General features: G+C 44.8%; 1 non-coding gene and 1 pseudogene across 1 annotated transcript; both read left to right on the top strand.

Annotated features, from left to right (window-relative positions):
- The first annotated feature begins 5,419 nt into the window (after nucleotides 1–5,419).
- On the top strand, nucleotides 5,420–5,596 carry LOC143727449 (U2 spliceosomal RNA; annotated as a pseudogene).
- Nucleotides 5,597–6,030: 434 nt separating this feature from the next.
- On the top strand, nucleotides 6,031–6,194 carry LOC143726546 (U1 spliceosomal RNA). The gene has a single exon (XR_013198786.1). It is a non-coding gene; the product is annotated as a U1 spliceosomal RNA (small nuclear RNA).
- Nucleotides 6,195–12,409: the final 6,215 nt, after the last annotated feature.

Raw genomic sequence — 12,409 nt, 5'->3', positions numbered from 1 at the left:
GAGGAGTTGTTTGTTTTTATTGAGAGAACCTGTCTTAAGGTAAGTCTTTTACCATTGGATCACTGTTTTAAACTTGTACTGTTTCTATTTAGTCATCTTTTAAAACTGTGGGTGCCTCCAACATGTCGGCTGCCCGTGCCGGCATGCGGAGGCACCACAGTGTGCGTTTTAGTTTTTTAGAAAAAGAGGGAAAGCTGGTGGAAATGTGTAGATTAGACTTTTCTAGAAAATTGATGCAGAAATGTTTAGAGTTTACCCCTGTTGATCTGAATTGTATTCTGACCCTGCCTTTTAACAAAGGCTTTGATGTGAGTTTTAAGAATGCAGCACTGTTAAATGACTTCTGGCAACGTTTTGACACACATAAGACCCAGTTCTCCATGTTTAAAGTTGAGAAATTAACTGATAATACGCAAAAAGTGGTTATTGTGAAGATGTTCAATGAGACTGTAAACGGAGAAGATGTTTGTACATGGCTGGGAAGATTTTGCACTGTGAGGGGCCAGGCTATGAAGGTTTATGACGAAGACGGCATTTGGAATTGTTCATGGAGGGTCCCAATTAAACAATGGGAAGACCCCCAGAGCTTCCAAGGTCTGAGACATTTACCACAAATGATAGTTCTTGGCGAAAACAGGGGCTACATTCATTATCAAGGAATGCCCAAACTCTGCCGGCGATGTGGGGAGTTTGGACATCTTGTTGAAGCATGCCAGAAAGTATTTTGTAATAAGTGTAGAGAAATTGGACATTCTTTTGAAGAATGTCCAAATGGCAGAAAGTGCAACCTTTGTGGAGACTATAATCATCTCTACAGAGACTGCCCTAAGTCATTTGCCAACAAAGTTAAAACACACAAAATGGCGGCCGAGGAAATCAAACCAAAAGATAACGAGGGGGCGGAGAGAAAAAATTCAAATCTCCCGCCAAATCTTGTGAGTGGTGGAGAGGGGACAGATGACAGAGGAAATGAGCGGGTGGACCTAGGGAGAGAAGGGGTGGAGCAAATTCCAATCTTCCCACCAAATCACACAATTGGAGCAGATAAAAATGAGGAAATGGAACTTCACCAAACACTGATTAACCATGAAACCGAGTCAAGTGAACAGAGCAAAGATGGAGAGGGGAAACAAAACAACAAAGAACAGGAAGAAGGAGCGGAGGAAGAACAAGGAAAAAACCCAGAGGAAAATGAGGTAAGCAATGATTTCCCAGGTGTTCAATTGATAGGAAAAAAAAGGAATGCCCAATCCCCCATTGAGGAGAAAAATGGGAAAAGGGACCGAGTGGGACAGCTGTCAGAGTCTTCCTCATCCGAGGATTTGAATCGGCTTTTCCCACTCGACTCCCCAAACGAAGTATCCTTTTTGTCAATAGAACTCCAAACATCCACCCCTAGGGCTAGCTCAAGGGGGAAACAGGTTCAATCCCCTGATTCTCCAAATATAGAAAGAAGGGAAGAGCTTGGTTCACAGAACACAGATCTCCTTTTTTGATTTTTTTAGTTAATTTATATGTCTACCAAAATGGCTCACCTGTCTTTTTTAACTGTTCTGCTCATGACACTCACACTCTCCACCCTAAATGTAAGAAGTGTGCGGTCACAACTGAGAACAAAAACCATTTTATCCTTTTAATAAACTCAAAACTGTGATATTTTGCTTTTACAAGAATGTGCTTTACCTTTTATGAAAAACTATAGGAAATGGGAAGAGCAGTGGCCCCACTCAACATCCATTTGGAGTGGCTCCAACCAAAATAAAGCAGACGGAGTAGCGGTTTTAATTAAAAATCCTCAGCTTGTGGTGAAGGGGAGCACAGTGGTGAGAGATGGGCGAGCTCTGTTAATACATCTGTCCTTTTTAGGACATGATTTTAATATACTAAATATTTATGGTTTTACAGACAAAAATGACAGGAATGACCTTTTAGAAGACGTGCAGTCCCACCTTTTAGGGAGGGCCCCGATTATTTTAGCGGGGGATTTTAATTGTATTTTAAGTAAAAGTGATAAGAAGGGGGGTGGAGAAGATTTTAAATTAGATAAAACATCTATTTTATTGCAGAAGATAATAAAAGATTTTAAATTGACTGACTGTTTTAGAACCATGCATCCTGGGGAGCAAGGACTCACCTGGTTTAGTGGTGATGGCACCAAAGCCTCCCGTATTGATTATATTTTTACACGGGACCTCGTACCAGTAGATGCTAAATTAACTCCCGTCTTTTTCTCTGACCACGCTATGCTTTCTTGCACCCTCTCATGCCCCACAGGTGTGACGACAGGCAAAGGCCTGTGGAGGCTGAACTGCTCCCTGCTGGAAGACACAGACATTGTAAAAGAATACAGGGAGCAGTACAGACAATGGAAGACCCTAAAAGACTTTTACGATTCACATGCACATTGGTGGGAAATGGTGAAGGGAAAGACTAAGACTTATTTTAAACGAGCTGGAAAAAAGAAAAAAGATAAAGAGAGGAGTTGTATGGTGGGACTGCAAAAACGATTACAGCGGTATTTTAACCTTTTGAACCAAGGATTTGATTTTAATGAAGATATTCGCCAAGTAAAAAAGACAATGGCCGACCTAGAGGAGAAAAGAAACAAAGGTGTCATTTTACAAAGTAGAGAAAAGGAATTAGAAGAAGGGGAAAAATGTACAAGCTACTTCTTCCGCAAAATAGTGAATAGAGGTGGGGGTATGGTGGGTGTAAAAAACAAAGAAAATAATCTTATAAATAGCACACAAGGTATTTTAAAGGTGGTTGAAGAGTTTTACGAAGAATTATATGAAGAGAAAGACATTGAGGATGATATTTTAAAAGAGGTTTTAGAATTAGTTGACAAAACAATTAAGGACAATGTACCCCTGACAAAGGATTTTAACATGACAGAAATGGAAAAATGCTTAAAACAATTCAAAAAAAGGAAGTCACCCGGGGAGGATGGCCTCCCACTGGAATTTTATCAGACCTTTTGGGATATTTTAGCGCACGACCTTTTAGCTGTTTTTAACGAATTTGAGGACTTGGAAAAACTACCAAATAGCTTCAGGACTGGGATAGTCACACTTTTACATAAAAAAGACCAAAAGACTGACTTAAAAAATTGGCGACCTATAACTCTTTTAAATGTGGACTGTAAAGTATTTAGCAAAATTTTAATGGGTCGTATGTCTTCGATTTTAGGGGAGGTGATCCACCCGGATCAAACCTGCGCAGTCCCTGGGAGAAAGATCACGGACAGCCTCATTCTTATGAGAGACACCATCTGTTACGCGAGAGACAGAAATATTAGACTCGCAGTTTTAAATTTAGACTTTGAAAAAGCGTTTGATCGGGTCTCGCACCAGTACTTATTCCAGGTACTGCAAAAGATGGGTTTTCCGGGGAGATTTGTAGCTTGGGTGGAACTGCTATATAGGGGGATAACCAGCAGGTTCTTGGTAAATGGGCATTTGACAAAAACAGTGGACGTTTGCTGTGGTGTCCGTCAGGGATGTCCATTATCTCCCCTCCTATATGTCGCTTGTATTGAGCCACTAGCGCAGGCTTTGAGAAAGGATAAATGGATCAGGGGACTGACTATCCCAGGGACCGGGGGCCTGACAGCAAAGACAGTTTTATATATGGACGACGTGAATCTTTTATGTACAGACATTTTATCAATCCACAAGACCATGGACCTGACTGACTGGTTCGGGAGGGCGTCGGGAGCCAGATTAAATAGATCAAAAACACAAGTGCAATTTTTCGGACCGTGGGGACCTAGAGAAATAGAAAACACAGAACTCGAAGTTAAAAAGACGGGCGTAAAAATACTTGGAATTAAATTCGACAAAGAAGGAGGGGGAAAAGAAAACTGGCAAAATGTTTTGGCCAAAGCAAGACAAAGTTTAGGTTTTTGGAGATTGAGACATCTGACAATAGAGGGTAAAGTTTTAATCATCAAAGCTGTGATTTTACCATTATTTTTATTGCTGTGTTCTATTTTTTATCCCCCCAGATGGTTCCTTCTAGCTGTAGACCGAGAAATCTTTCGCTTCCTATGGGGAGGAAAATGGGAAAGGCTGAAAAGAGAGGAGATGAAGAAAGCCCCAAAAAATGGAGGGAAAGGAGTACCAAATTTTTATTTGTTTTTAGGGGCATACTATACTGCACTCCACATAAAATATGCCACAAACAAAAACACGGAAAATAAAACCACAGCCATGAGTCGCTTTTGGATGGGCTCGTATTTAAGAGCCCTGCAAATCTTACCTAGAGATCATACAGTACCAGTTGCCTTTAAACTATCTCCAGCACATGTCTGTATAAAGAAGTTTTTAAAAAAATTCCTTTTAGAAGAACAAGAAGTTCAAACCTTGATAAATCATCGTCTTCTTCTCTCTGTTGTGCAGGAACAAGAGCAAGTGAGCCCAGTGCATGGGCTCAGCCTAAGTGAAGCAAAAACAGTTTGGCAGAACGTGTCTCATCCAGCCCTTCGGAACAGACATCGGGACCTGGCATGGATGGCAGCCCACGAGATTCTCCCGGTCAGGGCCGTGATGCATTCCCGGGGCATGGCCAGGATATCTACGTGTCCACAGCCCGGGTGTGGCGCGCCCGAGACTGTGAGGCACGCGCTCTGGGAATGCAGCGCCGTGAGGGACCTGTGGGCGACAGCTGGTCCCCTGCAATTCCCGTACCTACCAGCAGGGGGGGTCCCAGACTACCGGACAACAGTAGGATTGGTGAGCCAGGAACATGTGCCAGCAGAAAACTACATCGAATGCTGGCTCACCATGAACTGTATTAAAGACGCTATTTGGACCTCCAGAAACCTGCTGGTGGGAAAGCGCATGCAGGTGTCCCTCCACGCCACTAAAGAGCTGGCAAACTTCAGGCTGCAGGAGTACACCGCATGTCGCCATTCGGACATGGGGACCAGAGCTTCACAGGAAAAGGTCCCCTCGGCCACGAGCCCTGACTGCCCGTAGATGCCCCCCAAACTTTAACACCAGGCGGAGCAGCGGAGCCACGGTTAAAGAGGATCTCCTCTGGCCCATGGGCCGGGTCGCGGGTTCTGTTCCGAGGGATGGATGGGACTTTATAAAAATTTTAAACCCCTGTAGATTCAAAAGGATAAGGTCCCCCTTTTTTGTTTCTTGCACAAGGAGAGGACTCTGCTTTATTTATCTATTTATGTTTTTATCTACCTTTAAAATTTGCTTGGAGATTGTTTTGTACATTTTATCCATCAAAAGCCCTTTCATTTTCTAGAAGTTTTCTTTGTTCTCTGTTTGTGGTTTTATTGTTCCACCTTTTAACACTAAATTTCGACAAATGTATGTATTTCCTGCTGAATTACTTTTAACAAAGAGTAAGATGGAACAAATACCATCTGTTGAGAGGATGTAAAAAATGTACTGAGACAATAAAAACTTAAAAAAAAAAAAAAAAATCTGTTCTTATCAGTTTAATATCTGATACGTGCCCTACCCGGGCACCATATATTAAATTGATTTTTGGAACTGGGAGATGGAAGAGGGGCTTGCTCCGTCCACTCCACGCATCGACCCGGTATTGCAGTACTTCTGGGAACGGTGCACCCCCAAAAACTGTGTTCAATGAAAGAGATGTTTTAGTCTTGTGTGGCAGCAGGTGTTAATGGAAGTAACGTATATTGCTGTGTATGGGTGCTTTAAAGGTGTTGTAGGTGATCATATGCTATACAGGTAATGGTGGTGTGAGAGGGAAAAAAAAACAACAACTCTGTTCTTATCTCGTTTAACATCTGATTCGTCCACTATCCGGTGACCGCGTATGAAATTGATTTTTGGCTCATGGATCCGGAGCATGAAAACAACATCATCCACAACAACAACAGCAAAAGAGCCCGACTCTGCAGGTTTTTGATGTCTCTCTCTTATCTCTTGGAGTTTTTACGAATGAGCTGATGAGTTGAATCAGGTGTGTGTTTGATTGTCCGACCGTTGGTGAGGATTGCGGAGAGGGACACGGTGCCTCTGACGGGAGGCCTGGGAATTCATACTTACCTGGCAGGGGAGACACCATGATCAGGAAGGTGGTTCACCCAGGGCGAGGCTCGGCCATTGCACTCCGGTTGTGCTGACCCCTGCGAATTCCCCAAATGTGGGAATCTCGACTGCATAATTTATGGTAGTGGGGGACTGCGTTCGCGCTCTCCCCTGGACACACTGGTTAAAAGAGCAGATTGTTCGAGTTCCTCTTTTTCTGGTAGTTAACGACCTAGGAAGTCCAGAGAATTGAACTGCAGTGGTTGATCGAGAGATGTAAAACTCTCAACCTAGGACCAGTCTGCAAAAGTAGGGCTGTTTTTTAGTTTTTTTTTCATCATTCTTCAAATAATCTCCATTATTCAACCAGCGCTTTTATTGGCAGCAGTGGTCCTAGAAGCAAAGTTGTTCCGAATGAGGAGTTCTATCATGTGGTATGAATACCTTGTGCATGTGTGAAAAATCACCTGACATACAGTCGCCTATGGCCGTATTCATGTTGTTGTTTTTACTGTTTACAGCGCCACCAAGTGGCCAGTCGCCACATCCCTTTTCACCTGAGCACAGGCTGAGCCCGTGCACAGGTGTACCGACTTGGGTGTAATTGTCTCATTCCGTTGGAGAGTTATGGCCATTTAAGTAAAGCCCGCCTCGCCCACTCCCAACGTTTTGGCGTCCCGTCGCCAACGTGAATCGAAATTCCGACTTTTTTCCCCATCGCTGTCGGCAATCAGACTCCAGGGAATCTTTCTGCACCGGTTTGGGTCAGATCGGGCGAAAGACCTAGGACTAGTGTACAAAAGTAGCTTTTTCACAAAATCCCAAATACCCGAAAATCTCGCCAGCGCAACCATCAAATCCGAGGCCTGCGTCTTGTTCGGCCCGAGCCAAGGATTCCGGTGATGTAAGACACTTGGGTCTGCGACGGACGGTTCAGGAGTTACGAGGCATTTCGTACTTCTGATCGCTGCAGCGCCACCTTGGGGCCGATTGGGCCGAGCCTTGGTGATGTTGTAGACCGGGCGGGTACTACCATCCCTCAAGAGTTTCAAGTCTCTACGACGTACGCTTTGGTCTGCCCGCTCACTTTTAGGGCAGAATGTTTGTTGGTCCAAAATCCCAGGTTGCACTCCAAAGTGTCGTGTTGTGCGCTCTGCTGTGATCCATTTTCGGTGTCAACAGTCAAGCTGAGCTTGTATTGCTGTGAGCTGAGCTTGTTTGTTGGCGACCTTTAGACCCTCTCGCCACGGCCCAGGTGGGCGTGGCCTTTGACGCCTCTGCGTCATTGTGTCATCGCTTCTCGGCCTTTTGGCTAAGATCAAGTGTCTGGTCTTAGGGTAGAGACAGCGATCGCCTCTTGGAGGTTTTTCCGGCTTGGGTCCTTCAGTGACTTGAGCCCCAAACTTTTGAGAGGTACATTGATCCAGCTGCTTTTATTCCGGTTCTGTTTTAAGGTAAGACCTTTTTATCTATTTATTTATTATTTATTTATTTATTGTTTTTTAAAGTTTTAGGCTGTTGGTGTCTCCACCATGTCGGCTGCCCGTGCCGGCATGAGGAGGCACCACAGCGTGCGTTTTTTATTCAAAGAAGTTGAGGGGAAGCTCCTGGGGATGTCACGTCTTGACTTCTCCAGGAAGCTGATCCAAAAAACTCTAAATTTTAAACCTGATGATCTGAATTGCATCGTGACTCTGCCCCTGAACAAAGGATTTGATGTTAGTTTTAGAGCGGTTTCCCACCTGAATGATTTCTGGCACAGATTTGAAGTAGCTAAATCCCAGCTGTCCATGTTTACTGTTGAAAAGCTCTCTGACAACACACTTAAAACTGTGATTGTTAGAATGTTTAATGAGACAGTGACTGGGGAGGACATTTGTGTCTGGCTGGGCAGATTTTGCACAGTTCGAAGCCAGCCAGTCAAGGTTTTAGATGAGGATGGTATTTGGACATGCTCCTGGCGAATTCCCATTAAACAATGGGAAGACGCTGGGGGCTACCAGGGCCTGAAGCATCTGCCTTCTATGATTGTGTTGGGCGAGAACAGAGGCTACATTCACTACCAGGGTATGCCCAAATTATGTAGAAAATGTGGAAAGTTTGGGCACTTAGCTGAAGCATGCCAGGAAATGATATGTGGGAAATGCAGAGAAATTGGTCATACTTTTGAAGAGTGTACCAATGGCAGGCGGTGCAACCTCTGTGGGGAGTCATCCCATCTCTACAGAGATTGCCCTAAAAGTTTTGCCAACAAACTGAAAGGCAACAAAATGGCCGCCCCACATGTGGAACAAACAAAAGAGCAAAGGAAGGAGGAGGCGGTCCCTGAGGTTTTGGCGGGAAATTCTATTTCCCAGCCAGCCTCAGGGAGTGGGCAGGAGGAAGGAAGTGGGGCGGCCACAGGGGCGGAGTCAAGTTTTAACAGCGAACAGAGTGAGGAAGCCGTTCCCCAACAAGAGAGAAGTGAAAACAAAATGGAGGAGGAGGAGGAGGATGCAACGGCTTCCTCACTCTACACCGTATCGGAGGTTAGTGTGGTGGATAGTGGGGTTGAATCCGAGGGTTCACTCCCCAATGCTCAGGTGCAAAAAAGGTCTGCGAGATCTCCTCTGCTTCAAACAGAGGAGAAAAGGCTGCGGGCATCGCATCGGCTAGATAGTTCCTCTTCGTTAGATCTAGACCGTATGTGGCCCGCAGAATCTTCCAATGAAGTCTCCTTTTTGCACGTTAAGCTTAGAACATCGTCACCGAAGGAGCCACAAGAGGTTCTCTCTGTGGACTCTGAGGCGGCGAGCATTTGCCCTCCTGATCCCAGTTTTTCTGGGGAAAAGGAGAAGCAAGTGCTACATGACATAACATGATTTTAATGTAACTTTCTGCAGTCTTTTGGTTTTATCCTTCTATTAATGCTTGTATTTTTAACCATACTGCTCATGGCCCTCACTATCTCTACAATCAATGTGAGAAGTGTGAGGTCTACTTTGCGAGCACAGAGTGTGTTATCCTTTTTAAAAACTTTTAAGTCAGATGTGTTTTTATTGCAAGAATGTGGTTTGCCCTTTTTAACAAATTACAGGAAGTGGGAGGAGATTTGGACCCCAGGATTTTCCATTTGGAGTGGGTCCAATTTTAACAAAAATGACGGTGTTGCTATTTTAATAAAAAATCCCAACCTTTTGGTGAAGGGCAGCACTGTGGTGAGGGACGGGCAGGCAATTTTAGCAAATCTGACTTTTTTAGGTAAGGATCTTAACATTTTAAATATGTATGGTTTTACTGAAAAAAATAACAGGTATGAGCTTTTAGAAGACTTGCAACCCCACATGCTAGGCAGGGCTCCCCTAGTGGTAGCAGGGGATTTTAATTGTGTATTATCAAAAAAGGACAGAAGGAGGGTAGGAGAGGATTTTAAGGTCGACAAGACATCGGTTTTATTACAAAATATAGTCAAAGATTTTAAGTTAGTTGACTGTTTTAAAACAATGCATCAAAGAGAGGAAGGCTTCACCTGGTTCAGTGGTGACGGTGCCAGAGCCTCTCGAATTGACTATATTTTTACCAGGGACCTCCCGCCGACCGATGCTACATTGACCCCCCTCTTTTTTTCCGACCATATGATCCTGTCTTGCACTCTTTCACTCCCCACGGGTGTGACTGCAGGGGGAGGGCTGTGGAAGCTGAACTGTTCCCTATTAGAGGACGAGGAAGTGGTTAGTGAGTATAGGGAGCAGTTCAGCCAATGGCAGACCCTCCAGGACTTTTACGACTCACGTGCACAGTGGTGGGAGATGGTGAAACAAAGGACAGGACGGTTTTTTAAACAAATTGGAAAAGAAAAAAAGAATAAAGAAAAAAGACGCATGATGGGGTTGCAAAAAAGACTGCAGAGATATTTTAACCTTTTAAACAATGGATTGGATTTTACAAATGAAATAAAAGAAGTAAAGAAAGAAATGTCAGATCTGTCTGAAACAAAGAGCAAAGGTGTCATTTTAAGATGTAGAGAAAGGGAGTTAGAGGAAGGAGAGAAGTGTACCAGGTATTTTTTTAAAAAGACAATAGCTCGGGGAGGGTCGATCAATATTTTAAAAACTTTTAGAGGGGGGGAAGTAAATACAACTGACCTGATTTTAGGGGAAATTGAAAGTTTTTACAGTAATTTATACGGCACTAAAGAGGTACACAATGGCATCTTAGAGGAAGTTTTAGGGTTTTTAGATAAAAAAGTTAAGAGTCCAGATGTGCTTTTATCCCAGGATTTTAATCTTTTAGAATTGGAAAAAGCTTTAAAGGGTTTTAAGAAGGGGAAGTCCCCGGGCATGGACGGACTCCCCTTTGAGTTTTATCTGACTTTCTGGGACATTTTAGCACATGACTTACTTACAGTTTTTAAAGAATTTGAGACTCTTGACAGACTTCCAGACAGCTTTAGAGTAGGGATAGTTACATTACTGTACAAAAAAGGAGACAAGACTGACTTGAGAAACTGGCGACAAATCACTCTTTTAAATTATGATTGTAAACTTTTTAGTAAGATTTTAGCTACACGCATGTCGACAGTTTTAGAGGACGTAATCCACCTGGATCAAGCTTGCGCTGTGCCCGGCAGGAAGATCACGGACAGCCTGGTACTGATCAGAGACGCCATCTGTTATGCGAGAGACAGAAACATTAGGCTTGTAGTCCTAAATTTAGACTTTGAAAAAGCTTTTGATCGGGTCTCGCACCAGTACCTCCTTCAGGTACTGCAAAAAATGGGCTTTCCAGAGAGGTTTATAGCTTGGGTGGGACTGCTGTATGAGGGCTTAAGCAGCAAATTTCTTGCAAATGGGCATCTTTCCAAAGCTGTAAATATCCACAGCGGTGTCCGTCAGGGGTGTCCTTTATCTCCCCTTCTGTATGTGGCTTGTATTGAGCCACTGGCACAGATCTTGAGAAGGGATAAATGGATTAAAGGACTAGATATCCCAGGAACTGGTGGACTGACGGCGACCTGCGTTTTATATATGGATGACGTGACCCTTTTAGCGACTGACTTTTTATCAGTACGAAGAGCAATGGACTTGACTGACTGGTACGGTCGGGCCTCGGGCGCCAAGCTTAACAGGAGTAAGTCCGAGGCCCTGCTCTTCTGGCCGTGGGGAGACGTGGACACAGGAGGACTAGATTTGGATTTTAAAGAAAAGGATTTGAAAATTTTAGGAGTAAAATTTGACAGGGAGGGAGGAGGACCAGGAAACTGGACTGACATGTTAGGGAAAGTCAGACAAAGACTGGGCTTTTGGGGACTAAGACAACTGACGTTAGAAGGCAAGATTTTAATTTTTAAAGCAGTGATTTTACCACTAATTTTACTTGTCTGTTCTGTTTTTAGTCCCCCAAGACGATTCCTGGCCAAGTTGGAGAGGGCGGTATTTTATTTCCTGTGGGGGTCCAAGTGGGAACGAATCAAGAGGGAGGTGGTTAAAAAGAAAAAAGAGAATGGCGGGAAAGGCCTCCCAGACCCCCACCTGTTTTTAGGCAGCCGCTTTGCCGCCCTCCATATCCAGTATGCACTGACCCCATCCAGAGAACACAAGACAGCAGCCATGACCCGATTCTGGATGGGGTCATACCTAAGAAGTTTGAAAATTTTACCCATTGATCTTAAAAGTCCAGTGTCTTTTAATTTGTCAAAAGAGCATAGTTTTATTAAGAAATTTTTAAAGAAATATCTTTTAGAAACAAATGATGCCACTGTTTTAACTAATCACAAGTCTCTCGTCTCTCTTGTGCAGGATCGAGAATCGGTGAGTCCAGTTACAGGCCTCACACTAGGTGAGGCCAAAGACGTTTGGAGGAACGCAGCCCACCCAGCTCTCCAGAACAGGCTTAAGGACCTGTCGTGGATGGTGGCTCATGAGATCCTCCCGGTCAGGGCGGTCATGCACTCCAGAGGCATGGCCAAAAACTCCACCTGCCCACGGTCCGGATGTGGTTCCCCGGAGACCGTTCAACATCTGCTCTGGGAGTGCGGCGCTGCGCGGGACCTGTGGGCCAAGACAGGCCCCCTGTTTTTCCCGTGCCTGCCAGCGGGTGGGGCCCAGGTGGACTATAAGCTCGCCATCCTGGGGGTGGGTCAGGGCTTGAAGGAGTTGACACCACCAACGTTTGCCTCGCTCTGGCTCACCCTCAACCACATCAAGGATGCCATCTGGGTCACCAGAAACCTGCTGGTGGGGAAACGCGTGACGGTCCCCCTCCACGCGTGCGAGCAGAGGATAACATCAACGCTGCAGGGTGGGCCGCACGTCGTTATTCGGATGGGGGGGCCGAGGTCACACGGAGAAGGTCCCGGCCGCCACCGTACCTGGCCGCCCGTAGATGCACCCTCACCACTCTGGCTACGG

Source organism: Siphateles boraxobius, unplaced genomic scaffold (genome assembly GCF_051911475.1).
Source record: "Siphateles boraxobius isolate OS27281-9 unplaced genomic scaffold, OSU_SipBor_1 77, whole genome shotgun sequence".
Taxonomy (NCBI): Eukaryota; Metazoa; Chordata; class Actinopteri; order Cypriniformes; family Leuciscidae; genus Siphateles; species Siphateles boraxobius.
The sequence above is the reverse complement of the archived record's forward strand: the minus strand, read 5'-3'. Positions and strand labels throughout refer to the sequence as shown.